Source organism: Humulus lupulus, chromosome 1 (assembly GCF_963169125.1).
Source record: "Humulus lupulus chromosome 1, drHumLupu1.1, whole genome shotgun sequence".
In the NCBI taxonomy this organism is placed as follows: domain Eukaryota; kingdom Viridiplantae; phylum Streptophyta; class Magnoliopsida; order Rosales; family Cannabaceae; genus Humulus; species Humulus lupulus.
In genome coordinates, this window is record NC_084793.1 from 307,569,062 (window position 1) to 307,583,591 (window position 14,530).

Sequence of the window (14,530 nt, forward strand, 5' to 3'; positions counted from 1 at the left end):
TACGGCAGGAGATCTCTCTCATTTCTATTACATGAGGACAAGCTACGAGCTTGTGGGTTGTTGGGACAGGGCCAGTCAACCTCTGACTGGTCCAGTAAAAAATATGAACGCTGGGAGGAAGTGCCACTGCCCACAGGCATCCTTCCTCCGAGGAGAGAAAGGAGGGCATCTCTCCCAATTCGCTCGAGAAGTCCGCGGTCGGGGAATGAGGCCAATGACGAAGCCTCGGGTTCGGACTCCGATGGAGGTAAAACCCTTCCTACTTCGCGAATGTGGTCCCCCACTTTATTAAAACACAGGCCCAATAGACTAGTCTCGTGCCCACAGGATAGATACCACTTCTACATATGGAGTTGGGTAGATGACTGTGTCCATAGGTTTGATAGTGGGCTCGGGAAATATGATACCATGTACACCACGGACGAGGTGTGGAATGGGATAGCGGTGCAGTACAGGACCAATGACTATAGGGACCTCTCGAGGTTATCACCAACTTATAGGGAAGGCACTCCCCCCGCCTCTTCTGAAGACGGGGGAATTTCATGGTCCCCAAGCTCAAGCTCGGGGGAAAGTCTCAGTTAGGTTTTTTCTTCAACTGGTTTCCATCTTTTTTCAAAGTTATTATTATTGTTTAACTCACTGTCATTGTGCAGGTGCCATGAATCCCGACCTCGACGCCGTGCTTTTTAGCGATGGGGGAGCTGGCGCCCAGAAAAGTAAACACCTGAGGATACCAAAGAGATCCGACCGACCGTCCAAGGTACCTAAACATCGCGAGACGACTCCCACGGCCCAGACCACTGCGAGCACCTCCAAGGAACCGACTGCCCAGATTGATGGGTCAGGCCCGACTGCATCCATCTCGCTGCCTCCCACCGAAACCCGGTTAACAGTTGTTCGGCCCCCGAAGAAACCTTCTACCTCAACGGTTCAGCTGCCAACGGCTCGAACCCACACTGAGGAGTATGTACTTGATGGTGCCGCTGGGACAGAAAGGGCTGTACTCAGCTCGGACGTCCTTTCTCGGGTAGGTCAGAGCTTTTCTGGCTTTGGCGCCGACCACTGGGACCTCGTGCGCAAGGCCTCGGACTGCAACACTCTTTATGAGAAGAGTATCGAACTCACCGCCGCGGTAGCCTTCTCAACTCTATTTTAAGTATTTATGCCTCAATTTGCAATTCTGACTCGTTTGTGTTTCAGCACAGCTCAACTATAAACTGACCAATGAGGTGCAAATGAGCTTGTCTCTGGCTCAGAAGTCGAAGGATCTCGAGCTTAAGATGGTTGACGAGCTCAAAGACTCGAAGTCTGAACTTGAAAAACTGAAGACCCGTCTCGAGGAGCTGGAAAAGTCAAATGCTGAGCTCGAGAAGGCCAATGCCAAGCTCGAAGAGGAGAAAGCTGCTACCCTCGACCTCATGGAGAGCGAGAAGGTCCGCCTCCTGAATGAGTCTAGGGAGCAGAAGGAGAAAGCGGTCGACCAGGCCATGTACAAGCTTTGGGCCGACAATGCCGACCTCGACACCAACTTCCTGGGTCTTCTCGAAGCCACATATGTTGAGCGGTGGAATGCCCGTCTCGAGGCAAGTGTAGCTGCTCGAGAGGCGGCCCAGCAGGATAGCCATGCTATTCGTCCTGGAGGGTCTGGTGATACTGATGCTGAGAAGGCCAAGGATACTCCTCTTCCTTAAATCCGATCTCGGAGAAATCAGTTATCGGGGCTGCGTCCCCTCATTTCTATAACTATTTAAATTTGTGCCCACGGGGCTGACACAATTTCTTTAACTATTCCTTTTATATGCTTTACATTTCTTGGCTCGAAATATTTTGCATATTCTTACATTGATGAGCTAGTTACGTTTATTTAATTCATACAAACATAGTTTAGATTTAGGCTCGAAATTCGATGCATTCATGCATAGTTTATTCGAATTATCCGCTTCCAACCTCGTTATTTATCAAGGTCGGACATTACTTTAACCATGAACTGAAAAGTACTTATATGGCATGTAATATGAATGATTTGGTTATATCTTTTTTTAGTCACTTTTCCTCATCCTCAGTATTTTGGCTCCGAGGTTAAGAGTTCGAAACTATTTTTCTAAGATATTCCAGCCTCGACTTTGACTTATCTCGCAATAGGTTTAGGCTCCCATTTATCATCGATCGATAATTTGGCTGGTTTGCTCCAAACCTGTTGTGTTTGCACATCTGGTTAAATCCAAATATTTAGGTTTTTTGATGGTTCGGTTATATCCGAACTATCTAAGCTCGCGTATTTGGTCATGTCCAAATACTTTATGTTTTTGATAATTCGGTTGTGTCCGAACTATCTAAGATCGCGTACTTGGTTATATCCAAATACTTTATATTTTTGATAATTCGGTTGTGTCCGAACTATCTAAGATCGCGTACTTGGTTATATCCAAATACTTTATATATTTTTTTATTTTTTAAGCTGGTGGTATGTATACCAATGATGCCCCCTTAATATCCTATGAGTGTGACCATAGGTTATTAAATTAAGAGAGATTGCAAAAATAAAAATAAATTACATGTGAAACAAAGTAGACCTTTCATTTGATGAAATTCAAAAACAAACTAATATAGATAGAAAATCATGGTTACATGCAACATTTTTCCTATACTATTGATAATAAGGTCTAAGGTGTTCGCCATTCCATGCTCGTGGTATCAGGTTCCCATCTAATCTCGCCAGTTTGTACACGCCAGGTCGGATGACTGATTCTATCTGGTACGGTCCTTCCCAGTTTGGCCCGAGCACTCCAGCCGCTAGATCTCGGGTTGCTAAGAATACGCGTCTCAATATCAGATCTCCCACTCCGAACTTTCGATCTCGAACCCTTTTATTGAAATATCTTGTGGTTCGTTGCTGGTAAGCAGCATTTCTTAGCTGAGCCTCTTCCCTTTTTTCTTCGATCAAGTCTAGGGTTTCTTCGAGCTGAGTGTGGTTTGAATCCTGATCGTAAATTTGAGTTCGAATTGTTGGGATTTCGACCTCGATGGGCAACATTGCCTCACAGTCGTACGCTAGAGAGAACGGGGTATGTCCCGTCGATGTCCGAGCTGTAGTTCTATATCCCCAAAGGACCTGGGGTAATTCCTCGGGCCATCGTCCCTTTGCCTCCTCCAACTTTTTCTTTAGAGAACTCTTGAGAGTTTTGTTAACGGCTTCGACCTGACCATTCGCCTGAGGGTGAGCCACTGACGAAAAGCTCTTTACTATGCCGTTCTTGTTACAAAAGTTGGTGAATAAGTCGCAATCAAACTGGGTTCCGTTATCAGATACAATCTTTCTTGGTACTCCATATCGGCACACGATGTTCTTTACCACGAAATCTAGGATCTTTTTCGAAGTTATGGTCGCCAATGGTTCAGCCTCCGTCCATTTTGTGAAGTAATCAACCGCGACCACAGCATATTTTACTCCTCCTTTGCCAGTTGGGAGTGAGCCTATGAGGTCGATGCCCCATACCGCGAAAGGCCATGGGGATGTCAACATGGTCAGTTCGGAAGGTGGAGCTCGGGGTATCGTGGTGAATCTTTGGCATTTGTCGCACTTTTTCACGTACTCGAAAGAGTCCGTTTTAATGGTTGGCCAGAAATATCCTTGGCGTATAATCTTCTTGGACAGGCTATGCCCCCCGGTATGGTCTCCGCAGAACTCTTCATGAATTTCTTCAATGATCTTCTTAGCCTCAGGAGGGGTTACACATCTAAGCAGCGGCATGGAATACCCTCTTCTGTATAACCTTCCATCCAGAATGGTGTAACGAGGAAGTTGATACATCAATCTTCGAGCTTGATTTCGATCTCTTGGAAGAGTTCCATTTTCGAGATAATCAACTATTGGACTCATCCAGGTCGGCTCTGTCTTGATCATACACACATCTTCCTCGTCTGGCTCAGTAATGCTGGGTGCTGACAGGTGTTCTACGGGTACAACATTCAGCTCTTCATTTTCGGCGGAAGTGGCGAGCCGAGCTAAGGCATCTGCATTTGAGTTTTGCTCTCGGGGAACCTGTTCGATTGCATAAAACTCGAAATACTCTAATGCGGATTTTGCCTTCTCCAGGTAAGCTGCCATTTTTGTGCCACGAGCCTGGTATTCTCCCAAGATTTGATTAACCACGAGCTGGGAGTCGTTGTAGCAATGTATGTTATATTATTTTATAATATAATGTAATATTATATTATTTTATAATATAATGTTTTAGATTAAATAAATGTGACATAGAGTGTCACATATTGTAACATATAATAGAGAGTTACATTATTTGGATATATGTGAAAAATCCAAACATGTAACACATTTGGTGTTACAAATTCATCACAAATTTGTAACTCCCAAATATTACCCAATAATGTGTATATTATATGTTACACATTTGAGATTGGATTTCATAAAGCCATATGAGAAATGGCTGATAGAGATGTGATTTTAACTCCCATATTGTGTATGGAAGTTACAAAATCAAGTGGGAATAAATTGGAACGTTTTGGAAAAAACTCAAAAAATTGGTTGCTGAAACTGACCAAGGGCCGCGGCGCTTGAAACTAGCGCCGCGGCGCTAGTGGCTGACAGATTCATACTAAGTCGGTTTTTATCCAATTTTGAACGTTTCCAACAGCCAAGTAACTCCCAAATCTCTATTTTAATTCCATAAAACACCCAATTTATCATTGGTAACAGCCATGGGGGTTGGTGGAATTTGAAATTCAAATGGTGTCTCTAAACTCTATAAATAGGAGCCTAATGCTCACTTGTAAGACACACCATTTCTATCCACTAGAGCACTTGGCTAGAAACACCTTGAGGCTTGATTATTCCAGAAAGCATTTCCAAAATCTGTGAGAGATCCCTTAGTGCTTGAGTTAGGGGGAAATAAGCTTTTGGACAAAGGTTTCAAACCTTGTTCAAGTTGGTGATCCCCAATACTCTTCACTTTGGTTGTGTGAGTGAGAGTTCTTTGTTCATTGTTCTTATTCTTGTTCTTTTATTATATTGCTTTTCTTTTCTTCTATTATTCACTCTTTTACATGTATCTTTTGTTTTAGAGTTGTAATCTCATCTATATCTTTTCATTATACTACTTCTAGTTTATTTGTATATTTTGTCTTAGAGTTGTATTTTCTATTTCTATCATCTTCTACCTCTTTCTCTATATTTACATGTACCTTTTGTCATAGAGTTGTAACACTTTTAATCAATCAATATTTATTTGTAATATATTGTCTAGAGTTGTAATATTATCTTACCATTTCCATTGAGGCAATATTATTTTTCCTAACAATGTATAGCTTTGGCCTTGAGCTCTTTTGCTATTCGTAGTCCCGCAAGTAGAGCCTCGTACTCAGCTTCATTATTAGATGCTTTAAAGCCGAACCTTAAAGCAGAGTGAAATTTGCTCCCTGCAGGAGTGATCAGAATAACTCCTGCCCCCGCTCCATTTTCATTTGACGACCCGTCGACGTAAAGTTTCCACAGCTCGTGGGCCGTGGTTGTTATCTCGTCGTCGGCTATACCGGTGCACTCCACTATAAAATCCGCCAACGCTTGTGCCTTAATGGTCGTTCTCGGATGGTAGGTGATCTCGAACTGTCCGAGCTCAACAGCCCATTTAAGGAGTCGACCAGACGCCTCTGGTTTAGACAAGACTTGCCTTAGTGGTTGATCTGTTAGTACATGGATAGGATGTGCCTGAAAGTAAGGACGGAGCTTGCGAGATGAGTGGATTAGACTGATGGCGAGCTTCTCCATCAGTGGATATCTTGACTCTGCCCCCAGTAATCTTTTACTGATATAGTAGACGGGTTTCTGTATTCTCTCTTCTTCTCGAACGAGCACCGCGCTTATCGCGTGTTCGGTAGTTGAGAGGTATAGGAACAGTACTTCTCCCGTCTCAGGCTTTGATAGGATGGGTGGTTCGGCTAAGTGATTTTTGAGCTCTTGAAAGGCTAGCTCGCACTCATCTGTCCATTCAAACTTCTTACTTCCTTTCAATAAGTTGAAGAATGGGAGACCGCGGTCCGTTGACTTCGAGATGAACCTGCTCAGAGCTGCCATCCTGCCAGTCAAGCTTTGAACATCTTTATGCTTCCAAGGCGAAGGCATATCGATCAGGGCCTTTATTTTGTCGGGATTAGCCTCGATCCCACGAGAGTTGACAATGAAACCCAGAAATTTTCCTGAAGACACCCCAAAAGTGCACTTCTGAGGATTCAACTTCATGTTGTACTTTCTGAGCACGCCAAAGCACTCTTCGAGGTCATCAACATGGTTCTTGTTAAGTTGAGACTTTACGAGCATGTCATCAACATAAACTTCCATGTTGTTCCCTATTTGCTCTGAGAATATCATGTTTACGAGCCGCTAGTACGTGGCTCCGGCATTCTTGAGTCCGAATGGCATGACATTGTAGCAGTAGAGCCCTTTATCTGTGATGAAGCTCGTATGCTCTTGGTCGGGGGCGTGCATGGGAATATGGTTATATCCAGAATAGGCATCCATGAACGACATCAGACCATGCCCCGCCGTGGCGTCTACGAGCTGGTCAATTCTCGGCAGTGGAAAACAGTCTTTTGGGCAGGCCTTGTTGAGGTCCGAGTAGTCAATGCACGTTCTCCACGTCCCATTGGGCTTCGGGACCAACACTGGATTGGCCACCCAGTCAGGGTAAAAGGCGTCCCTAATGAAATTATTTGCTTTCAGCTTGTCAACTTCCTCCTTTAGTGCTTTCTTTCTGTCTTCATCCAGCTGTCTTCGCTTTTGTTGCTTCGGGGAAAAGCTTTTGTCTATATTCAATGCGTGGCTCGCTACATTAGGGCTTATTCCCACCATGTCAGAGTGTGACCATGCGAAGACATCCTGGTTTTTCTTCAGAAAGCAAATTAATTGCTATTTTGATTCGTCTTGGAGGTGTTTTCCGACCTTCACCTTCTTTGAGGGATCAGCTTCCTCGAGGTGAACCTCCTCGAGCTCTTCCAAAGGTTGGAGGTCAACCTTTTCCTCAATCCTCGGATCGATCTCCTCATCAATTTCTAAAACTGTCCCATCTTTATTTTGTATGACGAGTGCTTGAGCGCTCGTTTGTTTCTTTCCCCTCAAGGAAATGCTGTAGCACTCCCTTCCTGCCAATTAATCTCCTTTTAATGTTCCGACCCCGCTTGGGGTTGGGAACTTAAGGGCCAGATGCCTTACAGATGATACTGCCCCCAGCCCGACCAGGGCGGGTCTCCCGAGCAGTACATTGTAGGCAGATGGTAACTCTACTACCACAAACTCCATTATCTTGGTCACCGAGACTGGATAGTCTCCCAAGGTCACAGGGAGTTCAACGGATCCCATACAGGCAGTTCCTTCTCCAGAAAAGCCGTACAAAGGGGTTGCACAAGCCTTCAGATCGCGAAGGGAGAGTCCCATTTTCTCTAGCGTTGCTTTATAAAGAATGTTAACACAGCTCCCATTATCTATGAGAACTCGGCGCACTCTTCTGTTGGCAAGCTGCAGGGTGATGACAAGTGGATCATGATGAGGGAACTGGACATGGGAGGCATCTTCCTCGGTGAAGGTTATTGGTTGAGTTTCAACTCTTTGGCTTTTTGGTGCCCTTGGTTCGGGTTCATAAGGAGACCCGTCCCCTGTCTTCAGCTCATTCACATATCGCTTTTGAGCATTTCTACCCCCTCTTGCGAGATGAGGACCTCCCGAGATGGTTATTACGTCCTCTCCATCTATCGGCGGAGGCCTGTCTTCTTCCCGAGATCGGGAGTTATTATTCTGTGCTGCCGGAAGTGCGGCTACTCTCTGGCTTGCATTAGTCTGTCCAGTACTCTGGTTTTTGACATACTGCCGGAAATAACCTCTCGAGATCAACCCTTCGATCTCGTCCTTCAGCTGTCGGCACTCATCAGTTGTGTGTCCGGTGTCTCTATGAAACCGGCAATACTTACTGGAATCCCTCTTGGACTTTTGATTCCTCATTGGGTCTGGACGCCTGAAGGGGACCTGGTTTTCATTAGCCAGGTATATATTTTCCCGAGACTCGTTGAGCTCGGTGTGTACTTTATATACGGAGTAATACCTTTCTCCTTTCTTTTTCTTTCCTCCTTCAGCCTCGGGGTTATTTCCCTCGCTCTTTTTCCTCTTGGAGGGATTCTCTGAGGTAGGCTGTGAAGCCGCTGGGTCAGCCGAGGTTGGGGCGGAGTTAATGTTTATCGTTGTAGTTTCGGTTTGCGAGGTTTCTTTTAGCGTTGACCTCGCCTCCTCTACATTGACAAATCTCTGCGCCCGCTTGTTAAACTCGGTTATTGACCTCACCGGTTTCCCTTGCATGTCATCCCAAAGGGCACTTCCAGGTAACACACCAGCTCGGATGGCCATCAAGTGCCCACTGTCATCCACGTCTCGAGCTCGGGCGACCTCTAGATTAAATCTTGTCAGGTAGCTTTTCAGTGTTTCACCCGGTTGTTGTCGGACGTTAGTCAAAGTGGATGCTTCGGGTCTGACTCCCATCATAGCCCGGAACTGCTTCTTGAAGTCTCTAGACAATTGATCCCACGAAGTTATAGAGTGTCTCTTGTACTTCTCGAACCAACTCTTGGCAGGTCTGGCCAATGATGTCGGAAACAACATGCATCTGAGCTCGTAACCTACATTACTGGCTCTCATAATAGTGTTGAATGTACTCAGGTGGCTACATGGGTCGGTTTTTCCTTCAAACGCTGGGACGTGAGGAATCCGGAACCCTTGAGGAAACTGAGTGTTAGAAATATTAGGAGCAAATGGCTCGAGCTCCTCATCAGAGTCCTCGTATCGACCACTCCCTCGTTCATTCTTCAAAAGCCTAAAGGCTTTTTCGAGCTGATCAATCCTTTCTTGAACTGGGTCCTTAGGTGGTGTCTGGAATTGATAGTCATTAATCGTGATCCCAGGCTCGCGTCTCCGTGAGGGATCTCTACGCCCATTCAGATGATTCCTTAGGTCCGAATTTGTCTGATCTCCCTTTCCCCTGCTCTGATTAAGATGATTTCGCAGGTCAGGATGACTCTTGCGATTTCCAGTATTTTTATGACCTCGGTCGTGTTTACTGACGGACCTAGTCTCTCCGGACTCATCACTGGTGAAACTCATTGATCGGGCATTTCGTGGTGGATCCTTTCTACATCGCCTTGTCTCCGCAGTGCGAGATCGAGACGTCTGACTTCTCTCAGATGGTGCGCCTCTTCGCTCCTGGAACGTCTCCCTGTTTCCTTGTCTTTCCCCTGTACGCCCTTGATCCTGATCTCGAACAGGTTGAGCGTTTCTGCGGGGAGGTGAAGGATATCTTATGGGAGACGGAGGGAACCGTATAGGCGACGGTGGTTGTTGCCCTTGCCTCGGCCTAGAGGGTCCAGAATTTGCCCGAGATGGGTCTGTCGCGTTCGGTGCACTACCAGGAACCTGAGTCCGAGCCTCGGCAGGAGCTCGGTTGTTCTCAGTTCCTGCAGGCACTTCCACAGGTGGATTAGGCGGGACCCGAGCTCGGGTACTCCTCTGAGGCCTAGAAGGAGCAGATGGCTCTGCTGGTGCTGGAGGTTGTGTCGGCCTCCTTGTGGCAGCATTTTTTCGTGGATGTCCACGGGGCCTCCGGGGAGGAACGTGCACGTCCCTTGGAGGAGGGACTTGGTTTTCGCGCGGAGGCGGGGGCTGAGCCACCTGCGCCTCTGCGGCTATCCTGGTCAACTCCTCGTTACGTTTGTTGGCTTCTGCCAACAACTGTTTCAACTGCCGATTCTCCAATTCTACAATAGGGACATAACGCTCAGCATTGTAGTACATGTCCTCATCCCTTGGTTGTGGAGGTGGTCCCCGGGAATCAGAGGACCCACTTCCTTCATCAGCATCCGGGTTCTCCATTGGTTGTTTTCCAGGGCACCTTGGGTAATTTTCTTCAGGAGTGTTCTGATTGTTTGCAGCCATGAATCTCTCAGGGATGGATGCTTAAGGCTCTCAATGAAAGCACCAAACTGTTGACGCCGTTTTTCGTCAACAGATAAAAGAAGAGAGCACGTAAACAATTAAAGATAATGGCCAAAAGAGATAAACGAATCAAACACCCGGTTTTTTACGTGGTTCAGCAGTTAAATCTGCCTAGTCCACGAGTCTCTGTTATTAATCTCAAGATTATCTCTGAACAATTCTTTAGCATGAATTCTCCAGAGTTTTCTCTCAAGGATCAGAATTTCGGTCCTCTACAATGGTGCATGGCTTCTCTATTTATAGAGAAGGATGCAGAATACTATCCCACATATTTTGGGTAGTTACCCTTTTGTGAATAAAAATAAATGGCTTTAAATGCCTTTAATCAGATAAAAAAGGAAACGTCCCTGAAGACCAGGAAACGCATAACTGACTAAATAATATCCCACGATTCTTGGGGATTTACATCCATAAATGAGGATTACATCTCATGTTTACAATATTTGTAGATATTCAGGGTGGTCATAGCGTATCTCCAAGGCTTCAGCATCTCAGGTTTCACGTCATTGCGCGAGCCACTGACTTCTCCCGAGCTAACATTGCTTTCGAGATAGTACATCGAGCTCAAGACCCATGCTCCGAAGTTCCTGAAGATGAAGGTGTTCTCGGAGCTACCTTTCGAGATCGAGATCATTTCGAGGTCACCGCATTCGAGATCATATATCATACTTTGCATGCTCGATTTACAATCCTAGATCATACTCTAATCCTCATGAGACCATTTATTGCGAACTCAGCTTTCGAGGTCATTTTACCATGGCTCGAAATCTGGGTATAACAAGTTTAATTAATATTATATAATTAAGAAAATGGTGATAAAGAAAATATGGGTGCTAATAATCTGATTGATCAAGTTTAAATCCTCTTTATTCAATATTAACAAAAACACTATATTTTACTTAATACTAAATCATCTATTATTATATTTTATAAATTAATTTAAATTATCACTTAAATTTTGTTTTTAACCAAAACAGTCCTATAATTATTTACATACCAAGATTACAAAATAAAGTAAGAACAAACACATATATCTTAACAATAGATGTCAAGATTTACATACCAATGATACTAACTAAAGGACTCAAAACTCAAATATTATACACTAAACAAATACAAAATAAATTATTCAAAAAATACAAAAGATATTAATTACAAAAAATATATCCACACCTGTTGAGGGTGTGCCAAGGTCGTGTGTGTGTCGGGGTCGTGGGTGTGTCGCTGTCCTGATAAAAAAAAAATTAATACCAAAAGATACACGAAAAAAATTCAAACCAAAATAATATAAAACTAAGTATAAAAAAAATGCAATATGTTGGTTAGGCATTACATTGCAAATAAGTATAAAATACACCATTATTCACCATTGAAGATGATTAAAGCAGAGAGCACAAAAGTAGCTAGTATAAAACAAGTGTTTCTATACCACTTACAACAATGACATACACAAGTATATTTATTTTAGTCAATTTATTAATCTAACTTTTGCAAGTGCTTAAAATGCATGCACTTGTTTGATTTAAATTAAAATAATAAATTCAATTACATTGAGTAACTAAATTCTAGGAATTAAGTTTATGAAAGTATAAAATATGATATGGATAAGTTACATAAAAAAAAAATAAAGAAATTTATTATTGCTGATATAAATGAAAGCTACCAACAAATATATGAAATAAAAACTCGACATGAATAGAAATTGATAACAAAGGAGATTTGTTATCATTTTTGAAATCTTATGCAATATTATAATATCTTATACTATTTTATGATGTTTTATTAGATAATATTATATCAAACTTTTATTATTTAATTCATTAAATTATTAAAAATTAATCAAAAATTAAATTATTATTTATATAATTATTTATTCTTAATTTTTTCTACTTTTATTAAATATTATTATCAATTTCTATATTCATGTAATTTATAACTATTTAATATTAGATAATATTATTCAATAAACAAATTAAATTATATAATTTAATTAGATAATATTATATCAAACTTTTATTATTTAATTAATTAAATTAATAAAAAATAAATTATTATTTATTCTTAATTTTTTATACTTTTATTAAATATTATTATCAATTTCTATATTCATGTAATTTATATTAAACAATATTATTCAATAAACAAATTAAATTAAATTATTTATTTAGATAATATTATATCAAACTTTTATTATTTAATTCATTAAATTATTAAAAATTAATCAAAAAATAAGTTATTATTTATTCATAATTTTTTATACTTTTATTAAATATAATTATCAATTTCTATATTCATGTAATTTATAACTATTTAATATTAGATAATGTTATTCAATAAACAAATTAAATTATATAATTTAATTAGATATTATTTAATTAATTAAATTAATAAAAAATAATTAAAAATAAATTATAATTTATTCTTAATTTTTTATACTTTTATTAAATATTATTATCAATTTCTATATTCATGTAATTTATATTAAACAATATTATTCAATAAACAAATTAAATTAAATTATTTATTTAGATAATATTATATCAAACTTTTATTATTTAATTCATTAAATTATTAAAAATTAATCAAAAAATAAGTTATTATTTATATAATTATTTATTCATAATTTTTTATACTTTTATTAAATATAATTATCAATTTCTATATTCATGTAATTTATAACTATTTAATATTGGATAATGTTATTCAATAAACAAATTAAATTATATAATTTAATTAATTAAATTAATAAAAAATAATTAAAAATAAATTATTATTTATTCATAATTTTTTAAAATTTTATTAAATATAATTATCAATTTTTATATTAATGTAATTTATATTAAACAATATTATTCAATAAACAAATTAAATTAAATTATTTAATTAAATAATAATATATCAAACTTTTATAATTTAATAAATTAAATTATTAAAAATTCATCAAAAATTAAATTATTATTTATATAATTATTTATTCTTAATTATTTTATACTTTTATTAAATATTATTATCAATTTCTATATTCATGTAATTTATATTTAACAATATTATTCAATAAACAAATTAAATTAAATTATTTATTTAGATAATATTATATCAAACTTTTATTATTTAATTCATTAAATTATTAAAAATTAATCAAAAAATAATTTATTATATATATAATTATCAATTTCTATATTTATGTAATTTATACCTATTTAATTATTTTTTATTATTTAATTAATTAAATTAGTAAAAAATAATTAAAAATAAATTATTATTTATTCATAATTATTTAATATGTAATAATAATAATAATTTTACAAATTAATTATTATTTGACTTTAAGGCTAATTTATTTTTTAAAATAATTAGATAAATTAAAATGGCAGCCTAATATTAGCCTAACAAAACAAGCTGGAAGGAACAACCCTAGACATAATGACATAAACCCAGAATAAAAGGAGAACATACTCTATGTGGAAGTATCAATCTGCTCTGGAAGAAACAAACGTTACGGCAAGCCCTTTCGTGCCGAACCTACCAGCTCTACTAACCTGGCCAGAATTTCATGAGAAAGGAGTCAGAAAAATAATATGCGATTTCATCTAAATAAAGTCTTAAATATTTTTATAAAATATTTTAAAATAAAAAAGTAATTTTACGTAAATAAATGGACGGTATTATTGTCTGACTAATTAATTTTGACAGAGACTTGGTTCAAGTAGGCATTTTGTATTTCTAGCAAAACAAATTGATGTAATAATTTGGTATTATATATTGAAATCAGATGGATGTAAGTGAGTATTCAAACAAAATCTAATGTTGTAATTTGGTATTTTTAAAATTACGAAGAAACTAGTATCTATTCCGTATTATATGTTTGTTTTTAACTTGATTTGATAAAGAAAATAAAATAAAAACGTACGGATCTCTCTTAAATAATTGGTTACAAACTACTACTAATCTTTGTGAACTATATATGAGTTAGTCAGAGGTGCATGTTATCAATTACGTATTCAGGGGATGGGGATGGTGCTAAAACAAAAGCACCTCTAAACTTGTAACATAACATAGTACAGAATTTCATAGGCAGGAGAAACGAAAAAGGTTTGTTTTTGTTCTACAATATACCTTAGAAACACCTTGGGTCTGCAACGCCTTCAACGAAATGGAGTTTAAGAGGCGGAATAGGTTGTTTAAGAAACGCCTTGGGTCTGCAACGAAATAAATTGTTAGAATAGAGTTTAAGAGGCGGAATAGAGAAAGAGAAATGGAGAAGCTGCTACCTGCTTGGTCTACAACACCTTGGGTCTGGTACCTACTCGGTGCGGTGTGGAGAAGCTATGTGAAGGCAGGAGAAACGGAGAAGGCATGCGAAGAAGAAAGGTGCGGTGCAATATGTAACTTCTACATAATCATTAGCGGCGGGTACCGCCGCTATTACCATAGCCCGTCGCTAATAAATTATATACTCTGTTGCTAATACTATTAGCGGCGGATATC

General features: G+C 39.2%; 1 long non-coding RNA gene across 1 annotated transcript; it reads right to left on the bottom strand.

Annotated features, from left to right (window-relative positions):
• Positions 1 to 10,868: 10,868 nt before the first annotated feature.
• Positions 10,869 to 14,314, bottom strand: LOC133782192 (uncharacterized). The gene is made up of 3 exons (XR_009870374.1): positions 14,159 to 14,314; positions 13,499 to 13,581; positions 10,869 to 11,266 (listed from the first exon to the last, which is right to left on the bottom strand). It is a non-coding gene; the product is annotated as an uncharacterized LOC133782192 (long non-coding RNA).
• Between the last annotated feature and the right edge of the window lie 216 nt (positions 14,315 to 14,530).